This window comes from Suricata suricatta, chromosome 1 (assembly GCF_006229205.1).
Source record: "Suricata suricatta isolate VVHF042 chromosome 1, meerkat_22Aug2017_6uvM2_HiC, whole genome shotgun sequence".
Taxonomy (NCBI): Eukaryota; Metazoa; Chordata; class Mammalia; order Carnivora; family Herpestidae; genus Suricata; species Suricata suricatta.
The window spans coordinates 114862935-114881426 of NC_043700.1; the positions used below are offsets into that span (position 1 = coordinate 114862935).

At 39.9% G+C, this 18492-nt stretch overlaps 1 pseudogene; it reads left to right on the forward strand.

Moving 5' to 3' along the window:
• Nucleotides 1-12078: 12078 nt before the first annotated feature.
• LOC115301546 overlaps nt 12079-18492 on the forward strand; it is a 90022-nt pseudogene continuing 83608 nt past the window's right edge.

Consider the following 18492-nt stretch of genomic DNA (forward strand, 5'->3'; position numbering starts at 1 on the left):
CCCTGCGCCGCTGCCCTGGTGCCGGGCTGGGTGTGGGCGGCGGGCGGCTGCTGGGTCCCGGCCTCGCTGCGGTGATGGGGACCGGGCCGGCTGGGTGGCTGCGGCTCCTCCCGGGGTGTGACGGTAACTGGGCGGCGGCCGTGGGGCTGCTCGGGGCTCTCTGGGTCCGCTCTCCGCTCCCGCTACCGACCGAACTCTCAGGTAGTATTGTTATAATGATAAAGTAGCAATAGACCGAAGGCAGGAGGTCAGTGAAGAACAAATTGAAATAGCCTAAGTGACAAGGGAGAATATCAAATCTAGAGAAGAAACTATTTATGTTAAATACACTAACGACGATGATGATAATTAGTTCAAGAGCGTTTACAAGGGGGAAATGAACTGGTTTGGGTGGCCAGGTATAAAGAAAAAAAGGAGGAAATCAGTGAACTTCTGGTATTCAGGTTTTTCTGCTGCTCGTTTATGAGAATGTAATAACATTACCCAGAATGGGTATTGAGAGAACTTATTAAAGCTTCCACAAAATAAGATTACCACAGATCTTACATTTGGCATCATTTCTTAATAACTGCCTTAGGTGGAGTTGGCTGAAATAGACTCTGAAGTGGAGATTCGCCAGTAGGAAGGTAATACTTTTCCATCAACACCTCTGGAAGAGAGAAGGAAGTAGAACTGAGCAAAGGAAAAACTTGAACAGTTGATACATTCTCAAAAGAGCAGAGGCCTCACCTGATCCCTCAGGAAGCTCTAGAATTTGGAGGTCCTTCAGAAATACGCTCTCTGAAGGAATAGGATTTGATCTTTATCCTCTTGGCTACTGACCAGGCATTAAAGATGGGATGCTTGGGACTCTGGACAAGGCTGTACTCTTTAGCTGAAGGCAATTCCTGAGGTGTTGACTCAGCTGTGAGCAGGCAGCCACCAACATCTCCAACAGTTTGGGGGATGCTAGCCTCAGACACGACGAGGGACCTGAGTGACACATGGCAGGAGCCACCCCAGTCCCTTACGTGTGCCGCTCAGATCATCTGCGTCATGTCATAGATTCTAGGTCCAGCTCTTGCAGGATTCCATTTGAGCTCTTTTCCTGGGGTGACTGACAGAGAAGAGTTAAAGGGGCAAACTCCAACTGTGTTAATGCAGTTCCTTTCTACCTTTCTAGATCCCTTGCTTTCTCTGCTATCACCTTTCTTGTTCAGGTGACTTCCTAGTGAAGTGACCCAGACCCTCATTGCTGAGAGGTCTGAGTGCCTGGTCACCACATCATTGGGCCATGGTTGCTACACTTGTCCACTTATCCTTGGCTGTCCCCACAATAGTAGTTCTTTATAGGCCAAAGCACCAACATGTGGCAACTACCAAATACACCCATTGGAATTACACATTTGGGGACTGAGGAAGTGACCAGTAGGTGCATCTGTGAGCACAATGGCTACACTCAGAGCAGGACCCGGGCCAGGGCTCCATTTATTATTTGGAGGTTGCAGTGACACTTAGGCACCAGATCATCAGGGTCCACTCAGACCCCATGCCTGACACATCTTGAAATTATGTGTCTCTCATTTTCTGTTGTCCAGCTATTCATGTAAATGGTTGTAGGTCACTTTGGGAAAGAACTAAGGGTGTCCTTCTTGTATGTGTTTGTCATGGGATTGCTCTGTAAGTTTCAACCTCTCCTGCAGTGAATGGGTTTTAGGTTGGAAATTGGCTTAGTTCTGAAAGTTGAGTGGAGGAATGTGGCTTTTTATTGGAATTCTGCCTCCAAGAGCCATGGCTTTGGGTGAAGGCAATGCCTGCAGAAGGGCTCAGATGAAAGCTGTCGACACCAACTGCTGGGGAACGAAGGCCCCGGACCTAGATGGCGCACTGAGCTATGGCGTCCTTTACAACAACTGATGTTTTTAAGGTGAATATGGAAAGACAGAACTGAGAAATAAATTTTATTGAAAATGCTGAAGAAGAGAAAAATCTAAGAATGTTTTAAATTCTAGATGATCAGAATTCCTGTTGGTCTTAACGCTGCCTCAGTCTCAAAGGATAACCTACAATAGAGTGTTCTTGTGGACTAATTCTGATATATCCACAAGTCTAACCAATATATCATGTATCCATAATTAAACAAAGGAAGGGTTTACCAGTGAAGAGTTTTGCTAGGGTCTCATGTATTTGCTGTAGGTGGAGAGATTAGCTGGAAAATTCTAATCTGGCTCACTGAAAATGGCAGAAGAATAACTCCCCAAATGGCAGGAGCAGCCCTCTAAACTTTTGCATGCCCTAGCCTTCCTCCCTTGTGACCCTAGGTATGATGAAAAACAACCAGACCATGAGAAATCTCCTTTTTTTAAAAATAATCCTTTCTCCAAATGTGAAAGGGCTCAGTTGAAGAAAAGGCCCCAAATAACATATTATTGTGTACAGAACCAAACCAGATGGCCTTTTCCAGAAGTTCCTATGGGGGCAAGGGTACTTTACAGCTGGAGTTACAGAAATACTAGTGTGCACTATAAGAGTCCAAGTTCAAGGCTGCTATCCATTCAGAGCTCTGAAAAGTATGGCTTTAGTTCTTCATGACAATCAACCCAAACTGCTGTGTGTGCAGATCCTTCCATCAAGATTTGAATAATTGGAAAGACTAAGATGTTACTGGTTGAAAACAACTAATTTTCATTTCTCACAGACTGATATGTGTGGTGTTTCCCTTTAACAAGGAGAGAAAGCAACAGTTAATTCAGGTGAATGTTGATATAAACTAGGGATTTCCAGCCTCAGAGGTGTAAATAGAAGAGCAATGAAGAAGGTTGTTTTGGAAGAAAAGTATTTCTGGAATTCAAAGATTGCCATTATGAGTTGATTTATCTTTATTATTCTGAGTTTACTGAGTATTACAACAAATTACACAGTTCATAATAAATCTTTTATGACAGCCTTACAATGTGTCTTTTCTATACTTTAGCTGAAGTAGGGAAAATAAACAAAATAAAGTTCCCTCTTTTAAAAATCCAGGACCAGACTGAACAAGCAAACAAAAACTGTTAAAGCAACAAATGAATGGAAATGACATCTAAACATAAGATGTTTAATTTATTTAATTGCATTTAAAGCTTCCATTGACAAGCCTTTTTCCCCCAGTACCTTTGTTTATCCTACCCTTCATCTCGGAATCCATCTTCACAAGATTTGCACTTACTATTTATAAAACAGCTTAAAATTCACTCATCGTGTGTATCACTTAAAGAGAAAGTTTTTACACCATATGCTAACTTGGATGTAAATTTTAAAAAATTAATAAAAAAATAAAGAGAAAACTTTTATTATGTCATGGTTGAGAACGAAAATATCATACAGTAAAGATATGAGCGGGTCCCTTATGCAGGCTTCACCATTGGTGCGAGTGAATGAAATGAAGTCTCAGAAGACTTGCCTTTAGGAAGACTGCAAATAAAATCAGACAGCCTGGAGGACCCGACAGACCTGGACAATTTGAATCATAAAGGTGGTAGAGTTGTCATTAATTACTTTTAACAGGGGGACTTTATCTGAAGTGATACCATGTTAATGTGAAAAACAAAACCAAAGAGCCACCCTTACTATTCCCTGCCACCGTAGGGCAGCCTCCCTAGCTGGTATAACATAATAATCAGCTGGGTAGCATGTCAACAGAGCACCAGAACCATCCCGTGAGATTCCATATCAGATCTAAGTAGGGTCTGAAATCCGTGTTTAACAAGCCTCTGAGGAATTTGATGTGACTGGGCAAGTGAGGACATTGCCCATGCTTCTGCTCTAGCCCCGTGTAGCATTTTTCAGAAACTTCCTTTCCTGCTGAACTGTACTCCAAAAATAAAAGAGTTCAAAGAAGAAAATAGGATTCAAGGAGGGCATGCAAAACATGCGTAATGTAACCAGAGCACTAACAAAACCAGTAACAGTTCTAATTAAATAAAGAAAAAGCTACAAAAGTTAAAAAAAAATAAACAAAAAAACAAAAATGCTACAGTTAATACATGATTCTACCTTTAAAAAAGTGAAAGCTAGCTTAAGGCAAGTGTGTGTAAGGAAGAATTAAGACTGTTCAGTCATAGAAGGACAAAAATCATAAAACAACGTGGAAAATCAAGTCAAATGAAGACAGAGTGTGTGGTCATATTGGTGCCGGAAGGAGCCCAGGAGGTGACTGGACCCCGTACATAGTACTGTATTCTTCTATGGTTGCTGCCTCTCACTGTGTTCATATAACTTGCCCTCAGTTTTTGTCACTTGTTGACCACTGGGGTGAAATTGCTTGTGCCCGGAATGATTTCCACATCATACTGACATCTTTCCCCTGTGTAACAATAGCTTCTGAGGCAATGTGTCTTATAAAAACACGTTTTAGAAGTAAGGGGATCCGATTGGGTATGCTCATGGCTGCAGGAATGGAAGTTAAATTAGCCTTTCTGAGGGCTATTTAAATAAGGATGAAGAGATTTGAAATATTCACATGTTCTAACTCACTGCCATCCCCAAGACTGCCGCTGACGCCGCTGGCACTGTCCGCGAAGGGAACGGGCTGCCCCCTTTCTCAGCACATGCGTTTTGCACAGCCCCGCTTCTTCAGGGTGCTCTCCTTCCATTCGCAGTCTAGCAGATCCCATGCTAGCTGCAAAGGAGGCTGGGAAATCAAATACCTGGCATATCTTTCAGCTTCTATGGCGGGGGCGGGGGGTAGCGGGGAGGACATCCTAACCATAGAAAGGAGATTAAAAAGCTGAAGAAAAAAGAAAAGCCATATCCTTTAATGACACTCATTTTTTGGAAGTAAAAATTGAAGGGGCATCTGGGTGGTTCAGTCAGTTAAGCACAGGACTTTGGCTCAGGTCATGATCTCACGGTTCGTGAGTTTAAGTCCTTAATAGGGCTCTGTGCTGACAGCTCCGAACCTGGAGCCTGCTTCGGATTCTGTGTCTCCCTCTCTGCCCATCCCTGTTCATGCTCTCTCACACCCTCTCAAAAATAAATAAACTTAAAACATTTTTTTCAATAAAAATAAATAAAAATTGGAATGGTATCAGGTAACTTGTTAATTAAATATGATGTGGCCATATACTCACAGGATGGGATTCTTATATCATCACTTAAAATTTATTTTTTATAAACAATTTAATGATTTGAGAAATTCTTATCTGTATTTCCTATTATTATATCTTTATTTACTTTACAATTACAAAGAAAAAAGATTAGAAGGATACACAAGAAAATGTTATCTGCATTTATCTCTGATTTATGCAATTATTTACAGATAATTTTTATTTTCTTTTTTATATTTTTCTATGTTTTCCAAATATTCCAGCAAGTGAGTGTTTTTTAAAGTCGAGTTCATTTGAACCTACCAACAGAGAATAGTTTGTAGCACACGGGTTTAAAAAAAAAAAGAATCAGATAAACATAGCATAATCTATCCTGTCAGAATTTCTTTATAAAATGGTAACTTAAATAAATTAATGCATAACAAAAATTTTATGTTTCTTTCATTGCATGTATACTGTAAATGATCATTCTGATTGATCATTCCTGATAAACTCACATTGAATTAATTGTTTTCATGGGTAAGGACATGTTAGGGCCCAGTTTTTTTTAAACTTGGAGTTGTCAACTATTCAAAGATTACAAGTGCTTTTGTCTTTTACCTGGGCAGTCATCTGAGGCTTAGGGTAAAAGCTGAGATTTTAAAGATCTGGTGGGGAGTTACTCAGTTCCTACTTCCAGTAAAATTTATCATAAGAAGTATCATTTGAATACTCTGTGTTAGATGCGGTACTAGACTATACTATGTATGATATTTGTTACTTGTCAATCCAAAAAATAATTTCTCCCTTTTGCTAAGGGGTAAACCTTGAGGAGATACTTAACTCGTTGGAAGTCCCATGCCACCCCATGTCACTTTGGGGTTCGGCAGAGACAGGACCGGATGAGCTATGAAACACTAGAAAAGTCCAGTTAGATCAAGGTTTAAATACAGAGGGGACCAGTGACAAACCCCAAGTTCTACAGTCAGGGAACACAGTGACTGCAGAGCCTGGAGTTCGATTTTGGATGAAGACAGGAGGCCTCCAGGCCGGTCATCAACAAGCAACAAGACTTCCCTGGCCATGCATGGACACCCTGGAGGTCTGCCACTGAACGCGGGCTGGTCAGAGGTGGTGTGGGGCGCATGGGAGGTCAGGCTGGCTGAGAGCCAGACACAGGGCAGCGAGTAGATCCCAGTTCTCCCAAAGGAGGCTTTTTTATAGTCTAGTTCCAGTCTGTGAAAGGATTTAAACGTCCGACTTCGGCTCAGGTCATGATCTCATGGCTTGTTGGTTCAAGCCCCACATTGGGCTCTGGGCTGACAGCTCAGAGCCTGGAGCCTGCTTCCGATTCTGTGTCTCCCTCTCTCTCTGCCCCTCCCCAGCTCATGATCTGTCTCTCTCTGTTTCTCAAAAATAAATAAATGTTAAAAAAAAATTTAAAAAAAAAAAAGGAAGAAAGGATTTGAAATGGTATTGAAGACCCAGGGACCTCGGCAGAGCTATAGGAAGAAAGATGTACCATCCTGGGGCCAGACGCCTCGGTTTGAATCCATGCTTTATCGTTGATGAACTGTGTGGTCTTGGGTAAGTTTCTTGTGAAGAATCTCCTTGTCAGTAAAAGGCAAGACTAACACCTCATAGAGTTATTATGAGAATTTAATGACTTAAAAAAGAGAGAGAGAAAGAGAGATAACACTTGGAACTGTGCACAGCACAAACTCAGTAGTCTTTACTCTTTGTTTTTAGCATGTCCTTGCAGTCTGATACGGGCTACACATACAGAGGGCATCAGTGAGAGAGGATATAGTCTAAAGTTCATAAAGTCACCAAGGGGCTGAATTCCCTCCAAGTTCCCTCAACGTCAGGTGCGAACACAACAGACTATTTTAGGATCCCACTCACTGAATGCCCCGCCAGCCATGCTCTCATGGGTTCAAGGACTTGGCAGGAGGAAGCCCACAGGTGGCAGAACGTAAGAGCTCTCTGCTGGGTGAACACGGATTGACAGACCCTCCAAGCAATAGACCAGTTGTCTTGATCTTGATTTAAGGCAGGATTCTAGAATGCACTATTAAAGTTACTGTTATCACTCAGACGGGGGGTAAGTGAGCACCAGAGGACTGGCCTCCACTCATTACTGTTCATTCATAACCCCTAACAATGTAGTTCCATGACTGGCTCCCCAGACCCTAAACTTAAATGAAAAAATATGATACCTGACATCAAATATTTGAAGCGTTGCTCTGTGTGTGTGTGTGCGTGTGCATAAAAATTACATTTGTTTGACATGACTCCGAGATCCAAGGAATTAAAGCTACTGGAAAAAGGATCTTGTTTCAATAACAACAAAAAACTTTCTAACAGTGTAAACTAGAAACAGCAAACTGACCACCAATGGGTCACATTTAACGCCATGCAATCTTTTCGTTTTTTTGCATGTGGGCACAGTGTGTGCCTCTGTGTAAGCTATATTTTCACAATTTGTGCAGTTGGGCAAAGTAGCTCAGAAACTTTCACATCAAAATCCAGATTTCTGTCTTTTCCGGAAATCTCGTGATGTGCAGCACAGACTGCATTCCCTTAAAGTAATGATAACACACAGTTGCAGAATGGAAGCTTCTTCCTGTAGATAGGTACGTGCATTACAGCGGGCCACCTGACCATCACTAGTTTCACCTGACCTTATCACCTCCCTAGAGGGCATTTGAGTTATGATCTTAAAATGTTCTTACTAAATACAGACAGAGGTCTCCATCCGTCATTTTGATTTTCTGAGTCTCTCATTCTCTAATATCCTGAGTCTAAAAGTCACTCAGCAATCTCCAGGCTTTGTGGTTGTTAGCGATTTATGAGGCTAACAAGCCCTGTGTGTTCTTTTCAATAAGAATCTAACACCATTCTTTGCTTTAAACATATGTCTTACTTGGTGGCTCCGTGGCCAGCAGCTGCAAGGCTGTTCTTTCTCAAATTTCAAAGCAAGTGAAGAAAAGGGACAGGAAATTCAAGTACTTCACAGAACTTTTGGATGCTCTCCTGTGACTTATAAATGCATGCTGAAGAGTAAATTACTACAACTGTCTATTTTTACATGACCTTGTCACATGACCTCAGTACATGCTCTGAGTAAATATACTGAGTTTTCAGATATTCAATGATATCAAGACTTTTTCCTTATGCTTTGCAAATTCTACTGATTTATATTCTTGAGAAAAGAAAAATCATTAAAAGAACAGAGTTCAATTAATGTGTTAAGGCAGTCTGCTATTATCATAAATGAGAAAAAAAATAGAATCTAGGTAACATTGCTTAAAATAAAATGGCAATTTTAAAAATAATGATAATAACCAAACAAAAAAGCAACCTTGGTAATGTTTCTGGACATTACGTAAAGAAAATAAAGCTGGTTTTGCAAAAGCGAAAACTGTTGGCTAGCACTTGGTTGTAGTAATGTGGGCAGTTATGTTTCTAAATATAATATAAATTAATCCTCTTGGTCATTAGGTATCATGCAGCCTTACTGTCCTCAAAACTCAGAAACAAGTAAATCCTCAGGGAAATTCTCAGCAGAAATATTAGTGTGTGTCTGCTAACATTAAGTAAAATACTCATTTCTGTGATTAATATACAATAAGAAAGTATATAACAAAATATGACCTGATGGAAAGCAAGCTACCTTATGCTTTTAAAAGTGAAAAAACTAAAATGTTTTCTTGCTTAAAAAAGTCCAGAAGCATCTAACAACAAAGGTAATTTATTTTTGTTTCTATTATTTAAAAAATAAGCTTGGATTCTACTTAAAACTTTTAGAAAATGATATATTTGGGGAGATTTATAGGATTTCCTGATTAGGAAAAAAGAATACTTAAAGACCTCTAACTATCTATTCTTGAAATATTTCTAACTTCATTTTTTAAAATTTCTCTTTATTTTGTTTAATTTTATTCATTTATTTTTGAGAGAGAGGGAGAGGAAGAGAGAGAGAGAGAGTGAGAGCACATGAGCAGGGGGAGGGGCAGAGAGAGAGGGAAAGAGAGAGAACCCCAAGCAGGCTCAATACTATTAGTGCAGAGCCTGATGTGGGGCTCGATCTCACAGATGTGAGATCATAACCTGAGCCAAAATCAAGAGTAGGACATTTAACTGACTGAGCCAATTCTTTCTTTTAATGTTTATTTATTTTTGAGAGAAAGAGAAAAAGATAAAGAGACAGAGCATAAGTGGGGGAGGAGCAGAGAGAGAGGGAGACACAGAGTCCAAAGCAGGTTCCAGGCTATGAGCTGTCAGCACAGAGCCCAACGTGGGGCTCAAATCCATGACTATGAGATCATAACCTGAGCCGAAGCCAAATGCTTAACTGACTGAGCCTCCGAGGTGCCCCATCCAACTCCATTTCAAATGAATAAATTCTGCAGATATATTTGTCTCAACCATCTTTGATTCAAAGGCATCGCTGACTTGGTTAGTCCTCTGTGAGTTTAAAGTATTCTAAGTAAAATTGAGCAAACTTAAGAATGACAAAACCTGGACCGTTGTCTCCACTTTCTTCTCTATAGATGTGTGTGGGGTCTCTGGTATATGCTCACGAAGTAAGAACTGTCTGCTGGGTGACAGGGTAGGGCATAGGGAACAAAAGGTAGAGTCCTGCATAGAGACAACTAAATTAAAATTTACCAGGACAAAAATGAGTAAAAGTGTTACAGGTATAAGTGACAGTTTGTGTAGAATTATGATGAAGAACACTGGGTACTTGGAGAAAATCAGAGTTTCTTGTGCCTAGAACGTAGATTATGATGGAATAATATGGTGCTAAGAAAAGCATATCTTTGAAATCATATAGGTCTCACTTTAAATCCCGTTTCAGGTATTAATAAAATCTTCTTTTAGGTTGAAAAAATCCTCATGGCGGTAGGGGACAGATCAGGCTTAACAAAAATTTGCTTGAAAAAAACTTGGTAATCATGTCTGTTCTGTGCTCTGCATTCTGAGGGAACATTGGCAATCCCTAGAGATTAAGAGAAAAGTTGCTTAATTTGAAGAAAGGACTAGGTTTGACTATTTGAAGGACTTTCATATAAAACGTAAAACAAATTACATGATCTTTCTGAGAATGGTAGATTTTGTGAAAGGACATCATCTCCTTCAGACCAAAAGAGCACCTTCTAGCCACTGGATGTGCCTTAGGCTGCTTTTCAAACACCTGAGCCTTTTCTCTCCAGGAGCACAGGCTGGGGTACCGCCCAGCAGAGAAGCTGTGACTGAAGGCCTGTAGCAGGCACTGGACTCCCTCTGGCTTTTAAGATCCCCTCAAACTCTAAGCAATTCCTATCAAACTATCACCAGCATTCTTCACAGAGCTAGAATGGATAATCCCAAACTTTGATGGCATCAGAAAAGACCCCAAATAGCCAAAGCAATCCTGAAAAAGAAAACCAAAACTGGAGGCATCACAATCTCAGACTTCAGAATGTATTACATTACAAAGGTGTCATCATCAAGACAGTATGGTACTGGAACAAAAACAGACACTCAGATCAATGGAACAGAATAAAAAACCCAGAAATGGATCCACAAACATATAGCCAACGATCCCTTGACAAAGCAATGTCCAATGGAATAAAGACAGTTTCTTCAGCAAATGGTGTTGGGAAAACTGGACAGAGACATGCAGAAGAATGAACCTGGACCACTTTCTTACACCATGCACAAAAATAAATTCAAAATGGATGAAAGATGTAAACATAAGACAGAAAGCCATAAAATCCTAAAAGAGAAAACAGGCAACATATAATCTAGCAAAGAAATGAGCAATTGACACGGACAGACAGACACTTTTCCAAAAAAGATATATAGATGGTTAACAGGCACATGAAAAAAATGCTCAACATCACCCATCCCAAGGGAAATACAAATCAAAACCACAATGAGATACGACCTCACACCTGCCAGAATGGCTAACATTAACAACTCAGGAAACAATAGATGTTGACAAGGATGCAGAGAAAGAGATCTCTTTTGCTCTGCTGGTGGGAATGCAAACTGGTGCGGCCACTCTGGAAAATAGTATGGAGGTTCCTCAAAAAATTAAAAATAGAACTACCCTTATGACCCAGCAATTGCACTACTAGGTATTTATCCAAAGGATACAGAAGTGCTGATTCAAAGGGGCACATGCACCCCAATGTTTATAGCAGCACTATCGACAGTAATCAAAGTATGGAAAGCGCAAGTGTCCATCGAAGGACAAATGGATAAAGAAAATATGGTGTGTATGTGTGTGTATATATATATGTGTGTATATATATATGTGTGTGTATATATATATATATATATATATGTATGTGTATATGTATATATATATATATATATATATATCATGGCATATTATTTGGTGATCAAAAAGAATGAAATCTTGCCATTTGCAACAACATGGATGGAACTAGAATGTATTATGGTAAGTGAAATAAGTCAGTTAGAGAAAGACAAATATCATATGATTTCATCCATATGTGGAATGTAAGAAACAAAACAGACAAACATAGGGGGAGGGAAGCAAAAATAATATAAAAAACAGAGAGTACACAAACCATAAGGGAAATATATAAATATTTATATTTATATTTATATTTGGATACAGGCAAAAAAGAGAGAGAGAGAGAAAAGAAAAGAAATACATAAGGCAAGTTGGTGCCTTACGGGAGCAAGCGCTGTTTTGGAGGTTTTGTTTGTTCACTGCTTCATTCAATCACCCAGCCATCTTGGGGGGTAGAAATTGTTATCTCCATTCAGAGGAAGGAAGTGAGGTTTAACACAGTTAAACAACTTGCTAGTGGTCAAAGAGCCAAGAGAATTGACTTTGAACTTGTGTTCTGATTCTGAGACCTGTGCTTCTTAAGTTATACATACTCTCTCCTTCCCCTTAGCAGAAGCAAAATGGTATTGGAACAGAAGCCCTGGTTTTAAAATATTTAAGGAAATAGGTGGCTCCTTCCTGCGCTGCTTCTCTCTGGCTCAGGGCCTTGGAGTCCACCGGATGGGCAAGTGTCGCAGTCTCCGTACTGACAGGAAGCTCCATAGCCACTGAGGAGATCAGAAGTGGCATGGTAAACAGTACAGGCAAGCCCATCTGGGCACAGCCCTGAAGGCCAATGCTTTTGGAGGCACTTCCCACGCAAAGGAAATTGTGCTGGAAAAAATAGGGGCTAAAGCCAAACAGCCAAATTCTGCCATCAGGAAGTGTGACAGGATCCAGCTGATGGGGAATGGCAAAAAGACCACAGCCTTTGTGTCCGATGATAGTTGTTTGAATTTTACTGAGGAAAACGATGAGGTTCTGGTTGCTGGACTTGGCCGCACAGGTCATGCGATCAGTGACATTCCTGGAGTTTGCTCTAACATTGTCAAACAGCCGGGTGTCTCTCTTTGGGCCATATGCAAAGGCAAGAAGGAAAGACCAAAATCAGAAGTTTTGATGTTGAAAAATGACAATAATAAATTTTCAAATGCTAAAAAAATATAGTTTCCACTTTTGTCTTTTTTAAAATAAATAACATGTTTATTAGCTCTTTTTAAAAATATAATTTATTGTCAAATTGGCTAACATACAGTGTATACCGGGTGCTCTTGGTTTGGGGGATAGATTCCCGTGGTCCATCCCTTACATATAAGACCCAGTGCTCAGGCCAACAAATGCCCTCCTCAATGCCCATCACCCATTCTCCCCTCTCCCCCACGTCCCCTCAACCCTCAGTTTGTTCTCTGTATTTAAAGAGTCTCTTATGGTTTGCTTTCCTCCCAAATTAAATTTTAAAATAAAAATAAAATACTTAAGGAAATAAAAATGAGCAAGACATTAAATGAAAAGCTATGAAGTTTTGGCACACAGTTTCCAGATTAAGAGATAAAACATCTCAGGAGTGGGAAACTGTCACAAGAATGATGCAAAAACTTTGTGTGCAGGGGTGTTACTCGGCATCACCAAATCCCAGAACAAGTTCCTCTCAAACAATTGAAATATGCTAGTGAGAGACGTTCAACTGCTGACACAGAATTTATTTTTAAAGTTGTTCCGTTCATCTTTAACTCCAGTATAATGAATGCATGAGCCTTTCCCCAAAAAGGTATCTCTACGTCATATACCAAAGCACTTGGCACAGTGCCGGCATACTAAAGTGACCTGTGAGGTAAGATTGGATGATTGAATGAATTCATGAATTAATGAATGAAATGATATAAACCCAAATCACGACGAGAGTTACCAGAATAGCACAGGTAACAAAAGGTTTACCTGCACAGCACACTCCATACTTAAATGACCTCAATCACACTTGCCAATTTATAGGATTTCCTGGTTAATACTAATTAGTTCATTTTTATTGAGCATTTCCTCTGTGCCAGGTGCTGTGCTAAGTATTTCACAAGGATTTTCTCAGTTATTGCCCACAAAAACCCCTTGACACAGTGTAGCATGAAAAATTGAGAACACAAGGTAAGGCCAAACTGGGGGGATCTGGCTCCATAGTTAATGAGTATGTCAGCTTGTGTGTCTGTGCTCAGTTTTCTAATCAGTAAAATGGGATAAAAACAGCTCCTATGTCATAGGATATAGAGTTCTTAGATTAGCACCTGGCACAGAGTATGTCCAAAAGTGTTAGCTGTCACTATTCAAATTGCGAGTCACACTGCCCGGACTCTAATCTCCCCTTCACCTCTAGCTAACTGTATAATGGTGAACGAGTAGTTTAATCTCCAAGAGACCCAGCTTTGTCGTCTGCAAATAGAGATTCTAATAATACATCCTGAGGTTATTTCCTGATTACGTGAGTTAACGTGCGTGTGCTTAGAAGAGTATCTGGCATACAAAAACACTCAACAAACGCTATTATAATCCTCATTTTACAGATCTGAAAACGGAACTTTTCCTGTGCCACTTGAGTGTGGTCTAGGACTCAACTCCAGACAGCCTGACTCCAGCATCCTAATTCATTTAGGGTGGTCTCAAAGCAAATGCTGAAACTTTAAAGAAATTCTCCCTGACAATATTTTAAATTATACCCTTATTATTCTGGATATACCACTGGGCGAGACCTATATGCGTTGGACTGCAAGTAGTCATTTTACTAATAATATCTTTTGAAATGGAGATATTTAAGTCTCGAAGTGTAAGACCCTCCTCAGGTCAAGCTGACCCTAATGAAAAATGACCAACCATTGTTTCACTCTCCAGCCCTTCTGCTTGAACAATCAAGGGTTGTTCTGAGCTCTGGGAGTCCTAAGATGTAACCCATAAATTATAACTTAAAGGTTAACTTGTTTTCTAAGATACTGTTGCTAGATTCCACCCTTTAACCACAAAGTTCTGGCTTCTCTGCACCTGCTTTGCCTCCCCCTTCAGACCTGTCATTGGTCACTTCAAATTTTTCCTAAGACAAAGAACACTAAAATTGATAGGTCTCTACCAAGTCTTTACGTTTGTGTGTCAAAATTTGATTGACCACTATAAAGTGCTATAAACTATGATTGGTTAACTAAAGGATGACTTATTTTGTCTTGTCAAAGCCCTTAAAAACCCTGAGCTCCTGCTCGGCAGGCGGGGTCTCTCCTGAGGACTTGCCACCACCCGGGAGGGGCTGTTCGGTCGAACTAAAATAAATCCATACACCACCTCCGTTTGTGTCCATGGGTTTCACTCTCGGTGACTCGCTTCAGGAGGGAAAGGTCTAACAGAAGCAACATCAGAAAATGTTCCAGAATACTTCCATTTCTACAGCAGTAATGCTTGGCACAAGTGATCTCAGAGAATCTTAAATAGGTCTCTCTCCTTCCTCATTCCTTATATCTAAATTGCAACTACTTCAAATCTCTTTAATCCTCTCATTTCTGATTTTCTTCTATCTTGCCCTGAACAACTACAAGCTTGCACACTACCAAATATTGAGAACTGGAAAAAGTATAGGTTTTGTAGTTGGGTGAACCTTTTTGGTAAATTAACATAACAGTGAACATTATTTAGTAAATATTTAAACAATGTTCTTAAGTGCTTTCAGCTTTTCTTCACCAATTTGAGCCTTGAGTTATTGTTCCCGGAGAGGAAAGAGCCTCAAACAAAGACACTATATATCAGCTTTGAATCTCAGAGCAGACTTTCTTGACCTCTAGAAGAGAAAGAGTGGACTTGAAAAGTCAGCAGTCAGGAGAGAGAGGTCTAAATCACAAAGCACCACTTTACGCAAATGGAGAGGCAGGGCAGGTGTGCCCAATCACAAAACCCAGGGAAATGATGTAAAGGAGGCAGAAAGCCTATCCTTTCAGCCCGGGTGAAGAAGAGCGAGCAAAAATAGGTGAGACATCTGTGTCCTGCTCTCCAATCTCAGAAGCAAAGCCCCAGAGAGGAGAAGCATATTTGACTTAGGAGAATGCCTATATCACAAAGACTTGAGCCCTTCACAGCCCCTTCACGGGGGGAAGGAGTGTTAGTAACAGAGAATAAGTTGTAGCACAGTGAGATTAGGCTGTAGAAGGACCTTAGTTGAGTCATCCTAAGATAGATGTTCCCACCTGACGACAGGTGGCACACAGAAGTCAGTCCATCTGGGTCCCTTGGGAATCAGCATGGCAACAGCATAGTGGTCCAGGACTGAATGGATGTCACAGAGGACTTATGGCCAGTAACCAAAGACCTACTTAGCCATCCCCATCCTCCGATTTGTAGAGTAGACAACAACCTCAGTCTCTAAGGACAACAGGGCAAGAATGGTTATAGACAAACAGGAGTCATTTCCACAGGGACTGGAGGACAATATATAGCCTTAAAAATACATCTTAAAGATGGTCTCTTTCCCTTCACCACAGGATACCCCTCTCCAATAGACTAAGACACAATGTGGGAGAAAAGCAGGTTGAAAAGAAGTAAACAAAATACCGAAATTTGGACCAAAAAAAAATACCAGCTTGCCTAAAGACAAACTATTGTATTAAACTAAAATTACTACATTACGGAACCCGGCTGGATCGCTGGTGGAGAAACGAAGTGGCACTCAGAGATCTTGGATCGGACCAGTGGGCTCAGAGACCCCTCTCCAGAGGTCTGAGTCCAGAGCACAAGCATGGGGGACAATTTATAGTCTGTTGCTTCCGCATTTTGCATTAGTAGTAATTTGGTACAAGCAAGCAGGGCAGAGAGAAGAACCCGGAAGAAGACTCTCTAAACTAGGGACTACAGCTTATGTTAATCCTGCTGGCCATTTTATGGTGCATAACTTTACTTATTTTCCCAACAATTGGATTAGAATCAATCTTTCCACTTTCCTACTCAGTATGTATTAGGTTCTTACAAGAAAGATTAAGTAAGTCAGAGAGAACACAAACTGCATTTTCTTTTGACCTCTGCATATGGGGTATATGTAGACTTGTGATCCTCCTCATACGAACAGATTTTCTTTTTGAACCGTAGCTGATAGTTTCCAGAAATTTTATTAGCACAAAGTCAATCATACAGAAAGGAATTAAATTTTATATCATCTAACATGAATTCTGAGAACACTGAGTCTCATAAGTAATAGTAACATACCTTAAATGTTAACTATATGCCAGTCACTGCACTGTATTATCCTCACTAGACCCCATATAGTAGGCACTAATATGAGTGCCTTTTTATAGATAAAGAAACCGAGGTTTCTGAAGTTAAATAACTTTGCCACAGTCATTAGATACACAATTAGAATATAAGGCCCCTTTACTCCACAGTTCTTAACGGCTACACAGTCCTTAGACTACCAGTCTGTCTGCATGTTGGTGCTAGCGCTGCTACATAGGATAACGTAATGCATGTGGAAAGGAATTCACAGAGGTACTTATAGATGGGAAATAAAAATAAAAAGGAAGATAGGAATGATATGTAAAAATTATCCCAGATCCATTCCAAGGGATACATTTTAGCAAAAATAGACTTTCTTTAAAAATAAAAGTAAGGGGCACCTGAGTGGCTCAGTCGGTTGAGTGTCCAACTTCAGCTCAGGTCATGATCTCGCAGTTCATGAGTTCGAGTCTCCACATCAGGCTCACTGCTGTCACCTTATCAGTGCAGACCCTGCTTCAGATCCTCTGTCCCCCTCTTTCTGCCCCTCCTCCACTTGTGCTTTCCCCAAAATAAATAAACCTTTAAAAGAAAAGATAAAAAATGTTTTAAATTAAAAAACAAAAGAAATAATAAATAAAAATAAAAACAACAAAGGAAAGCCTTTATCAGATTGAAAGTAGTTCACTATTGATAATTTTTTAAAAACAAAGCTTTCTCAATAAATGGAAGGCAAGCAAAAAGTAAAAGGAAGGAGAAAAAAGGGTGGAAGGCAGTAAGGAAAGAAGGGAGGGAGGGAAGGGCACAGGGATGGTGGGGCAAGGAAGAGGAAAAACAGGAAAGAGAACTTTGCACAGCAAAGACTCTAAATTTCATATAACACTTTTACTCTGTAGTTGTTGGCCATAGTTACAGACTTGATTTGACACCAGGATTCTTCTATCCAAAATTGAAAGTATATATTCACTTAAATAAGCAAATGAAATTTACTCTATGGAGTATACACAGAAAAAATAGGTTTTAAATTAATGTTTAGAAACATTGTAACAAAAGCATATAATATATATTTATCACTTCTAAATTTTCTATCTCTCATTTCTATGTAACTTTATAATAGTAAACGTTTAAAAATATTTGTTGAATGAGTGAATACTAGAAGGCTTGAATTCTTTTTCTTCCTCACATTCTAAGACAAATTTGAGAACTGTGTGCTTTTGACTTCTGGAAATGTTTTTTGTACAGTGGGAAGCATTGTTGCTTCTTTTAGACTAAAACTTGTATAGCATTAAAATTAAATTTACTCCATAGAGGAAAAATAAAAGCATTAAAATTTCATGTCCTAGAATTTTTTTTTTTCACTTGGTGTCCTTCTATAAAATGCCAAAAAAAAAAAAAAAAAAAAAAGGACCAGTTGAGGATCTAGATCAGTGGTTCTAAAAGAGTAGTACATGGACCTCTGGTGATCCCTGAGTCACTTTCAAAGAAGCCTATGAAGTCAGAACGTCAGAGCCATCTTCATAACAACACTAGGTTGTTAGTGACTTTTCCCCAATATTGGCATTTGCACAGATAGTACAAAGCGATAGTGGGAGAAACGGCTAGTGCTTAATCATTAACTCAAGGCAATGGTACCAAATGTGCTTATAGGGTATGTTCAATAAAAATAGTTAGGATGAGAAAAGACTAATTCAAAAAGATATGTGCACCCTTACGCTTGTTGTGGCATTATTTACAATAGCCAAGATATGGAAGCATCCCAAGTGTTCATCAATAAATGAATGAGGGGCACCTGGGTGGCTCAGTCAGTTAAGTGTCCAACTTCGGCTCAGGTCATAATCTCTTAGGGGGGTTCGAGCCCCACATCGGGCTCTG